Below are 20,052 nucleotides of genomic sequence, written 5' to 3'. Positions count from 1 at the left end.
CCATTAGCTTGATGTTGGTGTTCCCTCACATGCATCTGCAGTTGCTGCAACCAACATGTGTCTGTATTTAGATGGCCATGGCACACTGTAACGCACACCAGGCCACATGTGGTATCGGATGTAAGGTGTGTATGTATGCATGGGACACGGAGTAGCGTAACAAGGACCTGTCTGCATACTCTCAATGTATGTGTGATCAGTCATGACATGTACACCTTCATGGCAAGGTGTGTGGGCTGTCCTAGTGTTATTTCATGTGACCTGTGGCTCTAGTGTTCCGCTACCTGTCTCTGCAATCAACATCCTACATCTGCTAATATGTTGATGTATGTCACTCCTGTATTGCGTCTGGCTGTTCACTTACACTGGGACACAGCTAGTCCCATGCCATGGGATGTGGAGGTTCACAATCCCCGTGTGCAGCCGGGTCTTGGTAGGAGTGTCACCTGGCAGCCATACGTGTCCAGGGCATGTAGCACATACCTGACTCCGTATGTAGCATATGTGTATTGACAGATTAACATGTGCCCAGTACATATAAATTGTTGTTGCGGTGCACTCACTCTTCCTTGTCACTTCCAAATTACTGCAGAGCGCCGCCTCTTCCCCGACCAATTCCGGACTTGGCTGACATGCGGGAGAATGACTGTATACGCTGCTACCGCTTCCCCCAACCATTGATTGAGGAGTTGACGGCAAGGCTGGCACCACACCTGCTACCGCTGCACAGGTATCCTACGCCACTGACACCCAAGCTGAAGGTAATGGCAGCCCTACATTTTTTTGCCACGGGTACCTTTCAATATACCATAGCTCATGTTGGTGGCATGTCCCAGACCATGTTCAGCCGTGTGCTGCATGATTTTTTAGAGGCCATGTTGCTTCACCTGGATGAGTTTATCCATTTCCCAACTCCTGAACAGTTGACAGGTGTCAAGCGTGGATTCTATGCCCTGGGAGGGATGCCCCATGTCATTGGGTCCATAGATGGGACACATGTGGCTTTGGTACCACCACAGGCACAGGAGGTAGCGTACAGGAATCACAAGCACTACCACTCCATCAATGCCCTTGTGGTGTGTCTATCCAACATGGTGATTTCACATGTCTGTGCTCATTTTCCAGGATCAGCACACGATGCCTACATCATGAGGCGTAGCAGGGTGCCTGAAATGATGACGCAGCTGCGCAACGAACGAGCATGTGTTGTTGGTGGGTACACTCTGTCTGTCCTGTATTTTGCGTAGACTTCCTGCCCGACTGCTTCTCCTGTCCTACTTTTGACCATGTGGTTTCCATGTAGGGGACGCTGGCTATCCCAACATGGCATGGCTGATCACACCTCTCCGCAACCCCAGCACGCCGGCCCAGCTCCGCTACAACACCGCCCATGGCCGGACAAGGCGAGTGATAGAGAGGACATTTGGCCTCCTGAAGAGTCGATTCAGGTGCCTACACAAGACCGGCGGCGCCCTCCCATATGCCCCGGTGAAGGTCTGCAAAATCTTCATGGTCTGCTGCATGCTGCACAACATGGCAGTTGAGAAAGCTGTGCCACTCATCCTGGATCAAGATGATCAGGACCATCCACCCGTGGAGGACGAAGGGCTTGGCAATGGGGCTAGTGATGTGGAGGATGTGGAGCCGCAAGAGGACATCCGGAGTCGGCTCATACGCGACTTCTTTGCTTAGTGGTGAGTACCAGTGTCTGAGTGTGCACGCATTGGTCCTTGTGTGGCATGTGTTGCAATGTGTGTGTCCATCTGCATGTATGCCACGTGAGTCAGAGGTGTGTGTGGATGTGTCACTCGAGTGATGGTGCCAGTGATGAGTGTATTTCCGCAGTCATAATTGTGACCTAGCATGTTGTTATCCTTATATGTGTCGAGTACATGCACATGCAAGTGGATGAGCTTTTTGTGGCTGACTTCTTGTGTGTCTCTCATCCCCAGGTACTTGCGCATGCTGTCTGCTGGTTGCATTGTTGTGGCACTGCTATTCCTCATGGACACGTCATCGTGTGCTGACTCAGCGTTACACGCACGGACAAGTTTGGAAGTCTCCTTAGGGTAAGGGATGCATCAGGGGTGTATTGGGTGTGGCAGTTGTTTACGATGTGTGCACACTGCCCCTGTCGATGTTTGGTTCCTCTGCAGACATGTCGCATCACCATGGGACACATGACATGTAGGTGGATTCACCTGAATAGATGGTCAGACTTGTTGACAATCATCTGTAATGGGATAGTGGATTGTGGTGAAGGCATCAATGTGTGTAACACTGCCCTCGGACACATACGGTTTGCATTGGCTTGACATGGTGTGGGACTTCCACATCAGAGGATCAATGGTGTATGGCAGCCTCTCCGTGAGCATCAGGGGGTGTTTAGCTGTTACCCGACACTTGTGTGCCAGTTGCATGGATATCAAGCATTTGTGGTGCAGAAGGGGGGTGCCAGTGTTGGACCCACATGTTACTCCACATGACCTGTGTATGTGTACTCCGAGTTGCCTCTGCATTCCGGAATACATGACTAATAAAGGTGTCCCTATGCCTCCAAGGTGCCTCTTCTCAGTCAATGCTGGTGTGTTGCCACGGTGCATACGGCATGTCTGGCATGGTTCTCAGTGATAGTGGCTATGTGTCTATGTGTAGAGTAGCAAGATGCAAGCTGTTTGTCTGGGATTAGACTCTGTATTGTGCATGATGTCCATGACTGTGTGGGTATTGTGACATGTGCCATCCCCATGCATCCAACGTTGGCCAGGCCACCATTCTCTGCATCCACCTGACTCAAGCTTGCAGGACATGGTTCTGCCACCTGTCTACACTTACCTGGGTGCCCCCCAGGACACTCCACATGATCCCTGACCTCTGCGCATGACTGTAGCTGTACTCAATATATCTGTCGGCACGGTTGTGCGGCCGCCCCCTCAGCTGGTTGGGCCCATCATGGGTGAGTATGGTGCTCCATGTCTGTCTTGCCTAATACATTGTGACCCATGTGTGTCCTGTGCCAGACTCAGGCCCCAGGGTATGGATGGTTGAAGTAACATGAAAACTCAGGCATGGTTAGACTTTACAAGACACATGTAATGTACTAATGCAAAATGTAGGCATCATCTCTTGATCGTGTAAGTTTTTATTTGGGTTGGGGTACGTGTTGGGGGGGGGGTATGACAAGAGAGGCTTTCCAGGTGTGTGGAATCCAAAGTTCAATGGGGCAGTTGGTATCCTTGCCATTGGAAATCATCAGAGTCCATGCCACAGTCTTTGTCAACATTGGTCAGACAGTGACCTGCAAGTCCATGTGGCAGAGAATGTCATTTGCTGATGTGCTGCTGTAGGGCCAGTGGGCCAGGTGCCAGGCCAGGTGTCCTGGGAGATGGTGCAGTTGCGCCGACCCTCACGGTCTTTTCCGTGGACGACCCGCCCTCCTGCGGGAACCCTCTGAAGCAGGCCGTGACGATGCTTGGGATGCTCCGTCGGATGTATTCTCCTCCTCCTGATCCCTCCCTGTGGGTGGTGATGTTCTTCGCCTGGTGGCACAGGGAGGGTTGCCCATGTTGTCGGCTATCCGACGGAGTGAACGGTTAATTCCCGTGAGCAACGTCACGAGCTCAGCCTGTCTATCCTCCATCCGTCCTTGGTGTCGCTGTTGACAGGCATGTTGCTCCGCATGTTGCTGGGCCTGCTGGGTCTTGATCTTCTCGAGGGTCCCCTTCATCTCGTTGAGGGTGGACACAACCTGGCTCATGCCCGTGGTGTCCTGCCGGTATATGTCCAGGATTTTTCTTACATAGGAATATACCGGTTCCGCAGTCAACTGGTCAGGCTCGCGCCTCCGCCGTCCTCCACTCCCACCATCCCTGCCCACTTGCACCTGGCCTGCCCTTGTGGGCACATCGGGTCTCCGGGACCCCTGAGGGGTGGCATTTGCGTTGTCGCCTGCCTCCTCCTGGGTGCCCGGTACACCGTGTCCCTCCTGCTCAGCCTGGCTGCGTTGTGGTGGTGGGGCAGGGATCCTGGGTGTCTCCTGGGATGTGGCAGGAGTGGGAGTGGTGGTTGGCCCAGTTGTACCTGACGCAGGTGCTGCAGGTGGTTGGACACCAGAGGGGCCAGGTTGGTCGGAGTCGTCCACAGAGTGGTGAGAGTCGTCGCTGCCGGTGGGGTCGTCATCCCGCAGAGACAGGTCCTGTGAGTCTTCCCCCCCAGTGTTGGGGGGTGATCCACGACGTTGACCTGGGTGTGAGAGAGACAATGTTATTTTTGTTCCATGCAACATCCATGTTTCATTTGTTTCAAAGTTGGCACTTTTCCTCTGGGTATTTGGATATGTCTTGCATTCCACTCACAGTGCACTTGTGCATGGGTATGTCCCTTGGCCACAGCTTTTGAGACTTTACCTATGTGTGACACAGTCTTACTTGCTGCGTCAATTGTGACTGCAGTCAGCAGTGGAGTGAGCAGGTGTGGCGAGCCATGCATTGGCGCCTTCCGTGTTGCACTGTACGTGGGCAAATGGAGTTGTTCCACACACTTATATAATGCAGGTAGCTGGCGTTGTGCTCGTGCACAGGTTGACACATGGCCCAGTGTTTTGCCATGGAGAAGAGAGGGGGATTCAGGCACTGGCCACCCTTGTCTACATGCACGCAGTCCACCTGCTGACGAGCAGACATTCCCACACCACCCAAGGCTGAATTGGTCTCCCTGTGTCTCCCTTTCTCACTCCCTCTGTGTCCCCCTCTCCCTCCCTCCCTGTGCCAGCCTCCTCCCTCTGTCCGTCTCCCTGTGTCTCCCTCCCTCTCTCTCCCCCTCTCCCTCCCTCTCTCCCTCCCTCTGTGTGTCACCCTCTGTCACCTCAGCCCAGCTTCCTAGGCACACACTGTTTGCAGATCTTTGAATGGCCCTTGGCTTGTTTATGTGAGTTTGTTTCTGATCTCCAGGCACCCATTGGGTGTAGTGTCTGTGTCTGCGCTGCTGCTGTGGTGGTGTGTGCTGCCACTCTCTCATAGTGTTGGCTGTTCATTAGCTGCTGTCATGTGCAAAGAGTGCCTTCACCCCCATGTCTTCATGCAAGGCGTCCGCCATTTGCAGGCAAGTCTTTCCTGTGTGGGGAGACACTGTTTGTCTGGCTGTGACCTAGGCCATATGGGCAGAGGGCATTGTTGTCTGCTTGTGAGTTGCACTATGTGATTTCTGAGGCCCACACTCCCGCCATCCGGGTTACCGTGTCTTGTGTTGGTGTTTTCTGTGGCCTGTGACTTGGCATTGTCTAGCTGGGTGCCTGGGGCATGGTGGCGCTAGTGGCATGTGCGTGTTTATGGAGTGTGGTTGAGTCATGCGATAGCTTTGGGGTGGTTGCGTGCATGATTGTGAGTTTGGTGGTGGATGACATTCCCCCCCATGTGAGGTGAGTTGTTTGTGTACTCACCAGGCTCTCGGAGTCCTTCTACTCCCTCCACTCCCACCAGCGGCAGTGTGGCCATCACCTTCTCCTCCCAGGGATGGTAGTATATCGGTCTGCGGGGCGGCCCTCCTCCAGTGATGTTGGCCTGGTTGTGGTCATCGGTCATTTTTCTCTTGACCGTCCTCCGCAGATCGTACCACCTGGATTGGCATTCATGCCTGGTCCTTCTGGTGGACCCAACAGCATTCACAGCATCGACAATCGTCTGCCACATGGCTGTTTTTTCGGAAATGCTGGTCTGTCTGACCAATGTTCCAAAGAAGTGTGGCTCGACTCTGATGATTTCGTCGACAAGGACCTCCAACTCTCGGCTAGTGAACTTTGGATTCTTGTTAGTGGGCATGGTGAGGGGTGTGGGTGTGGATGGTTATGGGGGGGTGGGTTTGGATGGTTGTGGGTGTGTGGGTGTGGTTGTGCAGGTGTGTGTGTGTGAGTGTGATGAGGGGGTGTTTGTGAGGGTGGTTGTGTGAAGGTGTGCAGGTGTAAGGTGTAGTGGAGGTTGTAGTATGGTGCAGTTGGTTCTCTTTGTGGTCTGGCAGCAGTGGGTCTGTTGCAAAGGATCATGGTTTGTGTGTGTTGTGCCTTTTTATTGGTCCATTGGTGGGTGTGGCTGTGTTTGAACTTTGGGTGGGTGTGTTATAAGGAGTGGTTGTGTTTTGGGCCTCTGTTTGGGAGTTTGGCAGTTTCAGGTCAGTGAATAGGTTGTATTTGTGCTTGTTGGACATGTTTTGTGGCTTTGTGCGATGCAAATGGAGTCTTCTTGTGTTGTTTTGCTTTGTCTTGGTTGTGTACGTGTGTTTTTAGCGTCTGTACGGTGCGTACATGGGCCATTTTGTTGTACAGTGCTGTCCTTGTCTCTGGCTTGGTACGATTCGTACATGCGCGATGTTGGGTGAGGGTGCTGGTGTTGGGGCCTGGGGTGCGCTCCGTACTTAGACTGGTGGGGTGTGTGTTCGCTCCGTACAGACATGGGTGGGGGTATGGTTCGTACATCCACTGTTGGGGTGGGGGTACGCTCCATATATACGCGGGTGGGGGTACGGTCCGTACATCCACTGTTGGGGTGGGGGTATGCTCCATACATACGCAGGTGGGGGTATGGTCCATACATGCACTGGTGTACATACACGGGTGGGGGTACGGTCCGTACATCCACTGTTGGGGTGGGGGTACGATCCATACATACGCGGGTGGGGGTACGGTCCGTACATACACTGGTGTACATACACGGGTGGGGGTACGGTCCGTACATCCACTGTTGGGGTGGGGGTACGCTCCATACATACACGGGTGGGGGTACGGTCCGTACATACGCGGGGGGGACGGTCCGTACATCCACTGTTGGGGTGGGGGTACACTCCATACATACACGGGTGGGGGTACGGTTCGTACATCCACTGTAGGGGTGGGGGTATGCTCCATACATACGTGGGTGGGAGTACGGTCCGTACATCCACTGTTGGGGTGGGGGTACGCTCCATACATACGCGGGTGGGGGTACGGTCCGTACATGCAATGGTGTACATACACGGGTGGGGGTACGGTCCGTACATCCACTGTTGGGGTGGGGGTACGCTCCATACATACACGGGTGGGGGTACGGTCTGTATATACACTGGTGTACATGCACGGCTGGGGGTACGGGCCGTACATCCACTGTTGGGGTGGGGGTACGCTCCATACATACGCGGGTGGGGGTACGGTCCGTACATACGCGGGGGACGGTCCGTACATCCACTGTTGGGGTGGGGGTACGCTCCATACATACGAGGGTGGGGGTACGGTCCGTACATACACTGTTGGGGTGGGGGTATGCTCCATACAAACGCGTGTGGGGGTACGGTCCGTACATACACTGTTGGGGTGGGGGTATGCTCCATTCATACGTGGGTGGGGGTACGGTCCGTACATACACTGTTGGGGTGGGGGTATGCTCCATACATACACGGGTGGGGGTACGGTCCGTGCGTACACTGTTGGGGTGGGGGTACGCTCCATACATACGCGGGTGGGGGTACGGTCCGTACGTACACTGTTGGGGTGGGGGTACGTTCCATACATACGCGGGTGGGGGTACGGTCCGTACGTACACTGTTGGGGTGGGGGTACGCTCCATACATATGCGGGGGGGACGGTCCGTACGTACACTGTCGGGGTGGGGGTACGCTCCATACATACACGGGTGGGGGTACGGGCCGTACGTACACGGGTGTATATACACGGGTGGGTGTACGGTCCGTACGTACGGGGGGTGTACATGCACGGGTGGGGGTTCAGCACGTACATACGGGGGCTGGGGGGGTGTTCGGCACGTATGCGGGCACATGTCTCCATGGTTGCTATGGGAGTTCAGTGCGGACGGTGTTTTTTCCATACGGTTGTGACATCGGACGCACGGGATGGATCGTACTTGCGCGGTCGGACTTCACTTTTCACATTTGTACGGTAAATCGTCCGGGGACGTGTCGGACACATTTTCCGACCCGAGGACGTGTGGGGAATTATTCCCAATGCGATTCGTATGGACTTTTTCCCATGCGAATCGTACTTGGCAGTTTGTACGGCACTTGTACGATTCGTACGGTAAAAAGACCGGATACGAGTCGTACGGGGAATTTTTTTCCAGGATCGGAATCGCCACCTATGTGTTTTAAATACTAGAGAAACAATTAGCTAATGCTTGTTATAAGGGTGAAGTAGAGGGATGTGTTATTTTATCAACGGCAGTAATGATTCCGTAGTAGGGCAGAGGTAAGCGCTGCTCTCGGGAAAGACGGAATTCTCATGAGAAAGGTCTTTTTGCTGTTCTTTGGTTAGCGAAGCGGACAATGGAGATGTTTCTATGTTGTTACTAACAGAAATTGAAACAAAAACTTACTGAGCGGATTTGTAAAGGAGGGGTAGACAGGAGCAGGAGCAGGAGCTGCCGCAGCGCCTGCTGACGTCAGAACGACCGCGCTGGGATTTGACAGTCGGTCAGAACTGTGAAACGCCCCGGATTGGTGCGTTAGTGTACTCCGCGCTAGGATTGGAGGAAAACAGGGTGACGTAGACGCTCCTTATTGGTGCGTTATTGTGAGTCGCGCTGGGATTTGAGGACTGTGACAGTGACGTGGACGCTCTGAATTGAGGCTTTAGTGGGAAGTCGCGCTGTGATTGGATAGACTAGTGGTACGGTTGTAACGAGAGACTAGCGATACCAGAAAGGCAAGAAAATGTATTACGATCCACCAGAAAAAGTAAAGAAAACATGGTTAGGGAGAATCAAGAAGTGGTTCAAGAAGGACAAACCAGTTAAGACTAGGGAAGGACAGTTACTTCCTCCACCGAAAACCCCTGCATCCATTATGATTGCGAAATATGGATATCATACTTGTATTTGGTTGGATAACTGGGTGAGATATACCAAGGATGACGAAGTATTAGCTTTTCCAGAGCATGGTTCATTTAATCTGGCTGTTTTGAGAAATTTAAGAGAAAAGATGATGAATTTAGAACCAAGACCTAGACTGACACAGTTTGAAGCTTTGACGGAATGGGAAGACGAAATGCATGAACGAGAAAGACAAAGAAGTGGTAGAGGATATAGGTACTGGTTTGGAAGACCATACGGACATGAAACGCATAGTGATCGAATGAAAAGATGGCGAGATGCGAGTATGACTGAGGGTGTGTTTCCTGTAAGAACTGTAGGAGAGAATGAAGGACGAAAGTGTGTAGAAAAGAGGCATAATGTGGAGTCAAGAGGGTATGGAGCGAATGAGTCTGAGGATGATGTTCTTGATGATATGTTCTTTAAAAATCCACCACCGTATCGACCAGAACCAGAAATATTAACTCCAAGTGCCCCAATGAGAGAAACGATGTGAATTATAAAATCGGAACCAGAATCCCTAAGTTTGAGTAAAAACAGCGCTACTAGGGAGGTAGAAAAGAGATCAGAAGAAAGAACAGATGGAGAAAGCTCTGCAGAATTAGCAAAAACAACCCTGGAATTAACTGAGAAAATAAGAGAATTGACTAAGAATCTAGAAGCGGTAACTGTTCCAGTAACGATAGGTCCAGTAATGCCTATTTTTGACAAACAGAAGGACAGTGAGCATTGTTTGACAGTCCCTTATAGAAGTAAAAAACCAGTAGAACAACCAAGAGTGAGTCAGAATGATAATCCATGGAGGCAGACTGTGAGTGTAATGGAACCAAACTTTACAGATAATCCATTTATAGATCAGAATTGTGCAGAGAGATGTATGACAATGATAGAGACAGTGTCAGAAACACAAAAAGATTTTGGACACGGAAGTATAGAAAACCCAGTAGGACCATCAACAGACGAGTTAAGTGAATGGTTAAGAAGCTTGCAGAGGAAAGACAAGGAATTCCAATCAATTGATGTGGCCAAGTTACGAATGGTATTGGAAGAATTAATAGTAGGGACTATCCCGACAGAAAAATTGAAAACCTATCAGGATGAAGAATTATTATTTTTGTGCAAGAGTGTGACCTGGAGAGCGAAAAACGTACATGAAAGGTTAGAAGTAGAAGAAAATGAGATGGGAATTGATATTAAAAAGGTAAAAGCCTTACAGAAACCATATCAAGTAGAATTCACTGAAAAGGACATTGAGAATATGAACACCACAGGACGAATAGGTCAAATTAAGGACATACTCATTTTGCTAAGAAAATGGGGAGACGTGGATAAATGGAGAAGCAGGTGGTATAGAAAACGCGATGATGCCTTAGATAAGACATTTTCAGCCTTTTCTGTAAGAGAAAAAGAGAAGGTAGTGACAGAATGCCCTATGAGAGAGATTCCAGGAGGAGGATATGTACATGTCCCATGGACAAGACAGGATATTTTGTCTTTGATGAATGATTTCCCTCGACTACGTGAAAAACCCGTCGAGTGGTACAGACAGGTAGACAGATTTATGAAATTGTCTAAAGTATTATGGATTGATTTGAATAGTCTGTTTGACATAATAGTACCAGCAGATCTATGGACAGAGTGTAAATTAATGATAAATTGGCCAACCAAGGAATATCCTAGGGATCCTAAAACAGGAGCTCCAGACCCCGAGGTAATGAAGAAATATGAGCAGGTTATGGTATTTCTGAAAAATATGGTGCCCCCTAAAGAGACAGATTGGGTAAAATGTGATCGAACACACCAGGAAAGTAAAGAGTCAGTTCATGCATATTACAAGCTTTTAAGCAGTTTAGCGGAGATGAGAATCTGAGTGAAAAGAATTTGAGCCATTTTGTATACAGATTTGTATATGGTTTACGTCCAGAAATAGGTGAGATGATTAAACAGCATACAGTAGATTGGCACAACAAGAAAATAGATGAAGAATTGAGACATGCTAAATACTTCAGTGATGAAATTGAAGCAAAACAGCGGAAGTTAAAGGAGAAGGCAATGTGGGCACAGGTAAAGGTAGCGGAGAGACAGGAAGCACAATTGGTGGAACAAGCAGGGTCAAAGCCTAAATTTAATAATGGGAAGTATAAAGGGAATATTGAAGAAGCTAAAAAGAAATTACCGTGTCATAATTGCGGCAGGATAGGGCATTGGAAATCTGAGTGTAAGTTTCCCCCGAGTACTAACAATGAAAATCCATCATTGAACCCACAGGTGCAGCATGAGGTGAGTGGTCAACTGCAGCAACAGCAGCAAGTTGTTCCCCCACAGAATCAGGTGCCAAAACCGCAGAAACACACAGATGTATAGTAGTGAATCGGGCATCTACAATGAAGAACAGGTAAATAAGCTGCCACGCGCTAACGCTGTCTCGCAGTATTGGCTGCAACGCAATGAGAGTGACGCAGAAGAGAGCTATTGATGGTGCCGAAGGGAGGAAGAAGAGTGCGTACTTGGCGCAACTCTTGAAGTAGACCAGACAGGACCTTTTGTAGATGGGAGGGTTAATGATGAAAATATTACTTTCCTAGTGGATACTGGTGCTACTCGATCAACTGTTAGATCAGCGGATGTTAAGAATCTTCCTCTCTCGGATGAAATGATCCAAGTAGTTGGTGTGTCCAACAGACATATCTTACTGACCCAGTGAAAGTTAGCATAGGGAAATCTTCAGAAATGCACCGCTTTGTGGTGTGTGACACCAGTCCTGTGAATTTATTAGGTAGGGACCTGTTGTGCAAAATGAATTGCACTATATTTTGTACTCCGGATGGAATAGGTTTTGAAACACCAGATGATGATGTATTGTACAAGATGACCATAGCTAACAGAGAAAATGAAGTTACTGAAACATATGCTGTATTCAACCCTGATGAATTACCTAAAGAATTGAGACAATCTGTAAAGGCAGAAGTTTGGGATTTCACTGGAGAAGATGTAGGACTAATGAGAAATGTAGATCCAATCAAATTAACTGTTAAGGAAGGGGTAACATATCCAAATGTTCCGCAATACAAATGGACACCTGAAATAATGGAAGGTGAAACTCCTGTAATAGAGAAAATGATCAGACAAGGAATTTTGAGAGAAATAATGAGTAGTCCATGTAATTCACCGATAATGGGATTGAAAAAGCCTAATGGGAAATTCAGGATAATGCAAGATCTGAGAAAAGTGAACAAAATCGTGATATCATGTTGTCCTATTGTGCCAAATCCATCAGTGATTTTATATCAGATTCCCCATGATGCAGAATGGTATACAGTGATTGATCAGTGTCATGTTTTCTTTTCCATCCCATTGCATCACGACAGTCAGCAAATTTTTGCATTTCGTTTTGGTGAGCGTATTTTGGGATGGTGCCGAATCCCACAGGGGTATACAGAAAGCCCCTCAATATTCAATCAGCTATTAAAGAAGTCTTTGGAGAGTCTAGAAATGCCAGAAAGCTCTGTATTGGTTCAATATATTGACGACCTTTTGGTGGCGTCAAAAACACGTGAAGCTTGTTAGGTTGATACAATAGCTTTGCTGAATCATTTGGCAGATGGAGGGCTTAAAGTGTCACCAGCGAAGTTACAGTTTTGCAAAAAGGAAGTGCAGTATTTGGGACATAACATTGAGAAAGGACTAAGGAAAATAACCATAGACAGAATCAGGATAATAAAAGGAATGAGAGCTCCCATGACTCAAAGAGAAGTGAGAATGTTTTTGAGAATGGTTGGGTACTGTCGTCAGTGGATTAGTAACTTCTCCTTGATCGCAAAGCCTTTGGTGCGATTAACGAGAAGTGATGTGAAAGATCCCCTTGAATTAAACAAGGAAGAATTGGCAGCATTTAGACAATTGAGAGATGGTTTGTGTGAAGCACCTGCATTAGGTATGCCTGACTATGAGAAACAATTTGAGTTGTATTGCAGTGAGAGAAATGGATGTGCACTTTCTGTGTTGACCCAGAAGCATGGAAAAATGAGAAGACCAATTGCATATTTTTCATCAATGCTAGATCCAGTAGCTGTAGGTTTACCTGAATGTTTGAAAGCGGTGGCTGCAACATGTCGAAGTTTGGAGCAGAGTGAAGGAATTGTGATGGGATACCATTGAAGGTGTTTGTACCCATGATGTAACAATTCTGTTGACAAGGAGTCGTACTCAGTATATGACACACAGTTGGCTGACTAAGTATGAAAAGGTCATATTGGGTGCAACTAATGTGAGTCTTGCAAGATGTTTGAATGTGAATCCTGCAACTTTGTTGCCTGATGCTGAGATTGTGGAAGTAAGAGATGATGTAGATCATGATTGTTTGGATGTACTTGATTTTTGTACAAAACCACGACCAGACATAAAAGATGTACCTTTGCCAGAAAGTGATTTTGTGATGTTCGTTGATGGGTCATGTTTGAGAACAGATGAAGGAGTGCTGAGTGCAGCGTGTGCAGTATGCACAGTCGTAGCAGTAATAGAAGCATCATATCTGAAAGGAGTGAAATCAGCCCAAGTAGCAGAACTTGTGGCTTTGACTAGGGCATGCAAGATTGGGAAGAGTGTGAGAGTGACTGTGATAACTGACAGCCAGTATGGCTTTGGAGTCGTCCACGACTTTGGCCAACTATGGCTAAAAAGAGGTTTCCCAACCTCGAGTGGAACTCCCATTAAGAATGCAGAAGTGGTTGGAAAGTTGCTTGAGGCGATACAGCTATCTAAACAATTGGCTGTTGTAAAATGTGCTGCTCATAGTCAAGGTGGTGATTATATTGCCACCGGGAACAGGTATGCCAACGACATGGCACAGTATTGTGCACGAAATCAGAATTTGGTCAATCGGGCTAAGGAAAGAGAAATGTCTTCTTGCTTATTGATGTTTACTAACATTGTGGGAACTTGGGAAGAGGTAAGACAACTGCAGGATGAGGCAGGAGATGAGGAAATGAGACAGTGGGTAAAAGCAGGATGTGCCCCAAGAGAAAAGGATCATGTGTGGGTCTATCGAGATGGAAGACCAGTTATGCCTGATAGCATGATGTCTACCATGGCACGGATGTATCATGGCCAGGGACATATTGGGAGAGATGCCATGATCAGGTCATTTAAGCAGACCTGGTACAATGCAAAATTCAGACTTGTAGCAGAAAGTCTTTGTCAAAGATGCTTAATATGTCAGCAATACAATCCTGGAAGAAAGACCGTAGTGAGTCTGACAACAATAGGTCGAGAAGGAGGGCCTTTCACCAGAATGCAAGTAGATTTCATTGAGATGCCTCTCTGTAACAGACTGAGGTATGTTCTGGTTGTGGTCTGCCTATTCTCTAGGTGGGTGGAAGCATTCCCAACAAGAAGAAATGATGGGTTGACAGTAGCCAAGCTACTGCTGAGATAATTCATCCCTAGGTTTGGGTTCCCAGTGACAATTGAGTCAGACCGAGGAGGACATTTCCATAATGAGATTGTAGGATTAATTTGTGAAGCATTGAATGTACAACAAAAACTACATTGTGCCTACCGACCAGAGGCTTCTGGTGTGGTTGAACAGATGAATGGTACTATCAAAAATAGAATAGGGAAAATCTGTTTGGCCACAGGAATGAAATGGCCTGATGTCTTGCCTCTAGTACTCATGACAATAAGGTCAATTCCAGACAGAACTACAGGATTGAGTCCTCATGAAATAATCATGGGACGTGCTATGAGACATGTATTTATACCAGTCAACAATCTGATGACAATAACTGATGACAAGGTGTTGGAATACTGTAAAGGCCTGGCTGACGCAGTTCATTCTGTGTTTCATCAGGTTGGAGCAGATGCCACCACACTTGAAAAGAAGCCAGCCCATGATCTGAGCCCAGGTGATTGGGTAAGGATAAAGGTCCACAGAAGAAGAAATTGTTTGGTTCCAAGGTGTGGAAAACCACGACAAGTCATTCTGACCACGACCACAGCTGTGAAGTGTGCTGGACTGAAAAACTGGATCCATGCAAGTCATACGTTGAGAATTCCGTATCCGGTGAACAGCACGGGAAAAGAATACTTTGATGAATCAGAATCAAGTACTGAGTCAGATGACGAAGGGTCAAAGACACGAGAAAACTCTGAAAGGGGGAAAACAGAACCAAGTTCAGCTTTGGTCCCCAGAAGTAGCTCTCTGAGAAGAAGATTGCAGATTTCTGAATCAAGCGATTCTGGAAACGAGCAAGAAGCGCAGAGTTCTAAAAAAGAAGACAGAAAGAAAAGAGGAAAGAATACTGAAGACACAATAAGAGACATTTGTGAAAAGGAAGTGCCAGATGAGAGACTGAGAGAAATTCCACCTGAAATAACAAATTTAAGTGAACAAGGGACAGGTACAGAGAGAGAGGGACAGATTTCTGCGGAAGACCCCCGAGGAGGTGTAGGGAACTGCAACATCCAGTTAGGTGAAGGGACAAGTAGCCATCAGGAAGATTGCGTGTCGGAGATCCGAGGAGGGACAGAAGTAGGGAAAACAAAACAAGTGGTGGAAGAAGAAGTCGCTGAAAAGACAAAGCAAGTTGAGACAGAGTCTGAAGAGAGTGAAAATGAAATACCTGAAGGTCGAGTTCTAAGAAAGAGAGCTTGGAGGAATGAAAAGAATGACAAAGGGAGCAAAGTAAAAAGAGTTGCAAGAGATGATGTTTGGCCCAATAAAATAAGGAAACTGAGATATTGACTGACACAAGTGAATTCACCGAGAGCTGAACATGTGAATGAAGTGACAAGTCAAGAGAAATCAAAAGAAGACGAATTAACTGAAGACAAAGAGAGTAGAAGAACAAGGAAACCTAACCAGAAGTATAAGTCACCAGAATGGACGTACTTAGCTCTGCCTGAAAAGGGAGAAGAGGCAGATAGTGAAGGAAATCCAGAGGAGGCTGTATTGAAAGTGGTTGAGGATGAAATAGAATCGGAAATCCTGAGAGTTCTCTTGTCCAACATTGGAGAAGAAGAAACGGAAGTTCAGGAAAATCTGTATTTGGATGACGAGAGGAGAGTGAAGAATGATGAGATGCCAAACTGAATAAATTAAGAAAACTATTGATGATCAAAACAAAATATTGAATCAAAAGATAGAGACTGGTAGAACCAAATAGGTGTTAGAACCTTAGGTTTGGAAAACTAGTTGTGAAGTAAAAGAGGCTAAGTCAAAAGACACGGTCCATTTTAACAAAGATGGCTAACATAGAAAGTAATAAAGGTAGATGTACATTCATGAAAAGATGGTGTAAAATGTGTTGTTGTTGTACAGGATTATTAATGCTTTTATGGAGCATCCTTGCTCTTGTCATTTCTTTTAAGGCCACTATAGATACATTAGAAGGACATAGTGAGAACTAAACTAATGTAGGGAAAATTCCAAAGGTAGTTCCAACTAGAATAGATAATAATTATTTGCATAAAGACAGGTCAATAACAGATTTTTCTAATAATGTGTTTTCAAAATTATTGTATGAATATGTAAAGACAATGGACGTACAGGACTGCTACGTATGTATGCAGTTACCTGCATCTGTTTCAGAGGGAGTGACATATCATCACCTTCCGGCAACGTATGGAATAACATGTAGTGTAATAGCTAGTTTATTTTATGAGACAGGGAAATTAGAATATTATTTTTCAGATGTAGATAGCATTTTTGCGCAAGTGCCTTCTTATAATAAATTAAACAAAGTAAAACCTGCTAGGGTATTAGGTGAATTTTTCTTAGAGACTAAAGAACTAACCTTAGAGTATATTTTTAGAAACAATTTGACATGCAGTTTGAAGAAGGAGGAAAAGACATTCTTAGACATGGTTGAAGAAAGGAGATTGAAAATGCAAAGAAAGGCAGCAGAAGGGAAAGTGGAGAAAACAGTCTGGGATATAGAGAAAGAAAAACATTTGAAAGGAGAAACTAGTCCAACTATAGCTTTAGATTGGCCTCAGAAAGGGAAATTTTGCTTTCGAAGGAATCAAACTGTGTATGATAATTATTTTTTAGGTAATAGTGAGTGCCATGATACATATCGAATCATGGGAGGATGGGGATTCAAAGGTGGTAAAGATCCAGGCTTTCCTGGATTATATTTTATTTGTGGGAACAGGGCATATTATCGTTTGCCAGACCATTGGTATGGCACATGTTACGTAGGCCTGGTCTTTCCGAAAAATGTTCATATGGATAGAGGAGAAGATGGTGTACATAGCTTAAGTAATCATTTAGCGAGGACCAAGAGAGAATCTTGGGCAGAAATTGTAGGTGATATTTTTGAAGCATTAATACCAGCAGTGGGAATAACTCTGAATGCAAACAAAATTAGAAAATTATCAACAGTAGTGGATCGCTTGTCAACAAGCACCGCTGGAGGATTTTTATTGGTTAACACTGAAATGGTTGCCATGCGTGCTATGGTAATGCAAAATCGACTTGCCCTTGATATATTATTGGCAAAAGAGGGTGGAGTCTGTGGAATGCTGAAAGTTCAACATTGTTGTACTTACATTCCTGATGAAAGCAAAGATCTAAAAATGTATATGAAGAATATTACTGAATTTCATGATGAACTTGCACCACTGGATGTTGAAGGTGTTTGGGAAAGAATTGGAAAGAAAATAGCTGCTATTAAGAATTTCTTAGTAAAAATAGGTAGTACTCTTGTAGGTAAAATATTGTTTCCATTAACATTTGTAATTTGCATAATTTTAGTGATAAGATTAGGTTGTATGTGCTGTAAAAACAAGAAAAATAAGAAAAGAATAAAAAGCGAAAATTCAAAAAGAAAAGATAAGAAACAAGAAAGAGAAACTGAGGAAATAGAATTGGAGGAGTGGAAGGAGAGTATGTACGAATCAGCAAAAAGAGAAGACGTAGGTGAAACTGAATTATGATTAAGAGCAAGAAAACATTTTAAAGATTCCGTAAGACGGAACAAAATTTTGGGTGGTGTGGTGATAAAATCACCAAAGGGGGGGATTGCTGGAGCGGGTTATGCAAAATTTTGTATACCCACCCCATTTTGCATGTTGTTTTATTAATTAGATTAATTAATTAATTATCATCGAACTAATGGATTGGAGTGATTTGGAAAATATTTACCAACCTTACTAATATATGGATTACACGTGGGATTTGCATCTGCATGGCTTAATTAATACGTGAAATAAATTTTGTACGCATCCTAATGATAGACAATTCGAATATTGCATGATATATGTCGCTTTTGTGATGTAATTGTGATTTGTGCTTTATTTAGTAAGTATAAACCGCACTGAGTATTGCTTTTGCTAGATAAATACATACACATATGGGTATTAGCGAGGGAATTACATTTAATAAGTCATTTCTATGTATTAATTACGTTTTTGTGTTTCTTTGCTTAAGTTGACCATTTTGGCCTATTGAAAGATGGCTGCCTTTGGTGCCTAACCCGACTGCCGACGCTGAACAAGGCTTGGGTGAAGTGCGCCTGCGCTGACAACAGCTACAGTGGCCTCATCATGACCCCAGATTAACATGTACCCTTCAAGGTTGCCCTGGGACACAAGCCAGCTTTTCTGAATGAACAATAATGTGCTACTAAAAACCGGAAAAATCAAGTATGACATCAGAGACTTTATTTTGGTGGGAATCCTGTCAGATGATTTCAATGGACCAATCAGAACATTTTAAGACCCGTTTTCGATACAAATTGTCAATGATTTTTACTATAAATTATGGTAGAATAGAGAGGTTGGTGCGGGTTCGTTTCTGGCCTTTCTCGATTTCCTGACGTTATGCTGACGGAGAGGACAGTGACACTGCAGGACAGCTGTTTGTCTGAATCTTTGACGGACTGAATTAATGCCCAAACTCCTGATGAACTGAACCTACTAAATTGATGGGCATAGATTTGCGAGACTGCCAGATTTGACATAGAGGACGACATTTAGCCAGAATAGGTAAATATGAATGGCAACTTGATCAAATGAATGATTCAAATTGCAATATTAATATAAAATTGAAATTGAATATCTACAGAAATGAGTTGGGTTGTTTATTCATTGGAATGTGTTAATGAAATGATTAATTAGAGAATTAGAAAATAAGCTAAACCTGCAACTAACTGATCCATCCCAATTTATGAGAGGATAACTAAAGGTGAAGTTTAAGGCCTAATGGGCAACAGAAGGTTGTGTAGATTTGTCGCTCATTAGGGTAGTAGTGGTATTTCCTTCTCACACCAGCGCTTGGAAGCTAATCGCCTCCTACACGGACTAATGGTGAGTGAATGTTGGTGTTATGGGCCCCACCAGCGAATGTATGGATAGTGTGTGTATGTGAGATCTTTGGTCTGTGACGGAGGGAGGGATTTTGCACTCCGCGCTGGAGCACATGCTTCCATTCTATTAATGTTATTTGTAAAAATTGTTTTGTTTATATTTTTCTCTCTGTCGTGTTGATTTGTGTGACTATGGGGGTGTCAGCGCATGGATCTACTTCTGTGTCTGCCTGATTTTAGTTGTAGATGAATCATTTGTGTGGGTAGTTTTTTTAAGAACTGGTATTGCTGTAATTTCACAAACGTCTTTTTTGTACATGTGTGGACCTGTAATTGTGTGATGCAGCTGGTATCATTTATTTGTACCAGGGGCACCTTCATGGTCTGGCTTTACAATGGACTTGATCATTTTCTGCTGTAAGGACATGTTTGGCCATTCATCTGGCTTTGATGTTGTATCTCTAGGGGTAACATTTGCTGGACTCTTTTTCCTTGCAGATGTGTCCTGATTCCTTTACAGGGCCAGAGGATACACATTGCAAGGTGCTTGGTTTTCTCCTTCACATGGTTACTGATACCTGCGCCATAGTCACTGTGAGTGGGATAGGATTGTAGTTACATTAGGAGTATGTCTATAACGGTGCTCATAGGTAGGAAAACACTTCTCAACTTTGGAATTATTTTGTCCTAATGATTATGCACTGGGTATGTTTTTCTGAAGCTAATTTATTTTTCAGTGGATTGTGCTTCCAGATACTTTGTCAGTGAGTGGATATGGTGGATCAGTGGGCTTACTTAGATCAGGTTAGTACTGGGGCAAAACACTTGCATATCTATGACTTTATTTTGGGTGATTAGCCATGGATGATGGACTCCATTTGGTCGATGCCTCTTTGCAT

The sequence above is a fragment of the Triturus cristatus genome, chromosome 6, assembly GCF_964204655.1.
Source record: "Triturus cristatus chromosome 6, aTriCri1.1, whole genome shotgun sequence".
NCBI lineage: Eukaryota > Metazoa > Chordata > Amphibia > Caudata > Salamandridae > Triturus > Triturus cristatus.
Note: the sequence above shows the minus strand (reverse complement) of the source record.